The sequence below is a fragment of the Danio rerio genome, chromosome 16, assembly GCF_049306965.1.
Source record: "Danio rerio strain Tuebingen ecotype United States chromosome 16, GRCz12tu, whole genome shotgun sequence".
In the NCBI taxonomy this organism is placed as follows: Eukaryota; Metazoa; Chordata; class Actinopteri; order Cypriniformes; family Danionidae; genus Danio; species Danio rerio.
In genome coordinates, this window is record NC_133191.1 from 39073467 (window position 1) to 39078082 (window position 4616).

The window sequence follows — 4616 nt, forward strand, 5'->3', positions numbered from 1 at the left end:
TTCACACCTGTGAATCGATTCAGTTGTTCCGAAACAGAGATTACAAATGTTACATTGTTGCTCTTTGCTCTTGGAGCGGTTCGCTTTCACACTGCAAAGTTTCTAATCGGACCAAAAGAGCTAAAACAAGTCACGTGCGAGTAAACTGTCCTCACATTGGTCAGAGTGTCAGGGTTTATTTTGCAGCGTCCCGCTAAGCTGTCAGGAGCAACACGTTCTCACTCCCAACTCGTCATATACTGACGCTTGGTCAGGAACCCTCGGCGTAAGTTATTGACGCACAGGGTACCCCTTTAGCGTCATATTTAGACGTGCAGGGATTCCCTATAGAATCTGTGCCTGAGCCTGAGGCGTCATAGGTAGACGCTGGAGGCTCGTATAATTACCAATAGATGTCAACGCAATTTTTAAAACCTGATTTACGCCTATTATTTTAGTTTTCTTATTTTAAAAATATGTAATTTTTATTTTGTTCACGAAAAGCGTCTGTAAACTGGGTCGAAACTACTGTATGAATAAACTTCGGTCCACGTGACATCCCTTCACGGTGAGTTTAACCCCGCTCTGCTATTGGTCAAACTGCATCAGCGGTGAGTTCTCAGATGAGTTCAACTGTCAACATTAAATATTACGTTAATGCTGCATAATGTATTTTTATTGGAGATTAGTTGGTGTTTATAAATATGTTATCATTTACTTTATATTTAATGAGTGAAAATATATTCGGTTGTCCAGTTTAGGGTAACTATGTCTAATAAAACTTTGATTCATTCATATTATTTATTATTTTATTACTTTAAAAAATATTACATTTCAAGTACTAAGTTTAAAAATGTTTTCGGCTGATCTTTTTCATTTTAAATTATTTATTGAAGTTGGGGTCATTGTATGTGGCGATCTATTTTTTACAGTCTATGCTCGCTATCCCAAGGTTCATTGCGATCCCAAGGTTCACTGCGGTTTTCCACAAGGTAAGTAAAAAGTAAACAAATAAAGACGATTTGTTGATAAAGCATGTACTGTAAAGTAGCGACGTTATCTAATTACATCAAGTTCCTTTATTAAAAACATATTTTTCTCACATATAACGTTGGTCAGGCATTAGAACAATATATACATTTTAAGATAAGGAACAGTGTAACCAGATTGTTGTTTTTCACAATAGAATTCGTGCAAAATTTATATATATTATGCAATATGCAACTCTAATAATACAAATGTATTCGTAATTGTTTCAATATTAAAGAACATCAAGTGTTTCCAAAGGTTTAAAGGCTACATTGTAAAAACAATTATTTTCCATGCCTTAAAACACACACACACACACACACACACACACACACACACACACACACACACACATATATATATATATATATATATATATATATGTAAGCATAACAAAAGCTCAAGTATAACTTAAGCTGATGTATGTCACACAATGAATATCATACACTATTACCAGTATAATTTGGCCTTTACCAATTTATTTAATAAAATAAAGAATCTATCATCTCTAAATTGTGGTAAAGAGGCACAACAAGCTGTCTTCTTTGTCAAATATTATGTCAGTCTGGATGGTAATGGTAAAATTCAAGGATTACCTTGCACCTTCTCAGAAACTTACCATTGATCAAATGTATTACAAGTGGCTGGATTGTTTTTAACACAAGCTACGTTTTTTAAATCATTATCTTAAAAAGATTAAGGCTCACTTTGGACTACACTTACATTACTTTACAACTGCTTAATGCAGTACTGATGTATCTAGTAGTTTAGTGGGTTTAACTAATGTCACATCTGTTTTTATTCATTTCAGATGCAGAAACTTTTGACATATGAATTCATCTTGACTAAGGGTAAGGTTTTTGTTCAGAATTAATCATTATTTAAAATCATTGTATTTTCTTTGCTATTATGTACAGCTTTTAAAAGAATGTACTTTCTTTCAATAAAGAACTCTTCACAGCACTGCATCTGAACAGTCACAACCTCACAGCGCTGCACAACTGCCCCACTCATGATCAGTGTTGAAGCTGGAACCTCATCTTGTGTACAGCAAAGGCAGAGCTGAAAATTCACTGTTTGTCTTGTATTGTGTGGTAAGTCATAGTTTTATTAATTTTTAAATTTTATTGCAACACTAAGTAGTCCATTCTGTGGCCAATATGATATAAAGGGCCTAAAATGGGACTGACGTGATCATTGTTTTGATTTCTAGATAAGTACTCATGGGGCTACACATGCAGCTGAAGTTAGCTACATTGAGTAGGACATTTCTTTCAGTATACTCTTAAAGAGACTCACCCAAAAAGGAAAATTCTGTCATTGACTCATACTTCACTTGTTCCAAATATGTCTGAGTTGCTTTCTTCAGTTAAACACAAAAATTTATATTTTAAAGAAAGATGAAAACCTGCAAACACTGACTTCCATAGTATTTGTTTTTTCCTACTATGTATGTCAATGTTTTCAGCTTTTCAGCTTTCTTTAAAAAAACTCCTTCATGTTCAACACAAAGTAACTTGGAAGTTTTTAAAAAGGTTTACAACCACTTAAAGGAGAGTAAATAGTGAACTGTTCCTTTAACCCAATCTAGTTGACTTTACTAGAAAATTGTATAGAAACCCAGTGGCTTAAACCCCTTACATTTTATACAAGGTACAACTTAACAGCCATACTTGAATTAAAATATTACTGTAAGTTCAAGAAGATTGTAAAGGTTCTAGGTTAATTTAAAGTGGGCTGTTTAGTTTCACCTTGTGTAAAAACAAAGGGTTTAAGGCAACATGTTTCGATGCAGTTTACACTCTTAACCCAAACTAGTTGACTTTATTAGAATAAAGTCAACTAGTTTGGGTTAAGAGTGTAATGGTTTACAGTAAAAGCAGTGAATCATGCAGGCATAAAATAAATGTTTAGCCATGTAAAGCAATAAACTTGTTACAATTTAGAAATATTTTTGGGTGAAGCACAGTATGCTGTTGTAGTTTTCATATAATTGATGAGTCAAACGTGAGATGTGTGTTTTAAATTGCAAGAAGTGAATTAACAATATGTTCATCAAGATTCAAATCTTGCATCTTATATTTTTTAAGGTTTTGGCCCAATAATACCCATATTCTGCTATTTAAAAAAAAAACATACTGGAATTTGTGTCAGCATTCCCTTCAATGAAAACTACAGCAGTGGACATCAGTGGTGATAAAAATGTATGTGAAGGATAAGGGTGTTCATAATGAGAAGTGCAGTCACTATCCTGATCTCTGAGTTTGTAGAACTGACAGATCTGCTTGGAATACATGGAAACATGCTGGAAATGTTTAACCTATTATACAGTAATTCAAGAGTGCCAGGTTTAATGACACTTTACATATATAAATAAATATCACTGAACTTTCTAAATGAAACCTAACACTCATTCTTTGTTCAGTAATGGTATTGTGCACTTCTAATACTTTACAGTGGCAAAACCTGGAATAACACATGGGAGCCCTCCAGGAATTGCTGACAGTTTACGCTCAAGTCTCCTCATGCTAACCGGATTGCAATATGACAGTCTAGTCAACATAAACACCTGGACTCACCAAGCACACTTTGGTTCTCAGTGTTTTGTAAAAATTGTTTTTGCTATTCTTCAGTAAATACTTGAATATGTTTTGAACTTATTCTACTTTTGATGTTTAGAAAGTTCAGAAAGTTGTTTTTATAAACATAATTTGCATTTGTCATGAACTTGACTTGTTGTTGTGAAAGCTGTTTATTATAATGGCATTTCCAAAGGCATCATTTGAAAAGATTTTTTTGCAGTGCAGTTTTACTTGAGCTTGACATACCAGATGTATGACATGAATAAATATCACAAAATAAATATAATAATAATAATACAAAATATAAATTTCCTTCAATTATAATTGTTTTTAATCATTTATATATGTATGGTAATATATTATTGCATTAAAAACTGTTATAAAATATATATTTTTGGTTTTTGCATTTTTGCGTGATTTTTATTATTTATTTTATTTGTGGCATTATAAATAAATTATAAATGTTTCATTAAAAATGTATTGTGTTTATTTGTATACTCATTTACAATGAACTACTATTTTTACTATTTAATGGGCACTATATTTGTCATTTAAGTTAGACATATATTTATATTTGTATACCTACATGATGCAGGGTTTAGTTATAGGAAATGCTGGAAATGTTTTCAAACATGAAGCTTTTTTATTATTTTATTATTCGTTTCAAATTTAGTATACTGCCTATGATCTGGTTTTACAATGATCTTTTTGCACATCAGGTTACCCCCACAAAGGAATCTCACGGTAAATATACATTTGTATTTTTAATAAGACAATAAATAACATGTAATATTAATACACATTTTGATATTTAAGTTATACTATAAGGTTATTATAATCTACCTTCAGCCGGAAAATTACCAAATAGAGACAAAGTGTGACGTACATTGCGACGTTGTGATTGGACTATAACTTCAAAACCAAATAAAAAGATCCTTCGTGTTGCTAACTATGTTTTGCTAACTTTGCCACTTTACTAACAGTGTCCTTTATCAATGAGTTATCGTTGTGTTTCAAATAGTTACC

General features: G+C 32.1%; 1 long non-coding RNA gene across 2 annotated transcripts; it reads left to right on the top strand.

The window, feature by feature from the left end:
- The first annotated feature begins 211 nt into the window (after window positions 1-211).
- On the top strand, window positions 212-3975 carry LOC137487848 (uncharacterized). 2 transcript variants are annotated; one of them, XR_011006617.2, is made up of 5 exons: window positions 212-547; window positions 912-971; window positions 1820-1859; window positions 1958-2102; window positions 3466-3975. It is a non-coding gene; the product is annotated as an uncharacterized lncRNA (long non-coding RNA). The 2 variants fall into 2 exon arrangements; XR_012391680.1 differs by lacking the exon at window positions 212-547 and having other exon boundaries at window positions 929-971; window positions 1970-2102.
- The last annotated feature ends 641 nt before the right edge of the window (window positions 3976-4616 follow it).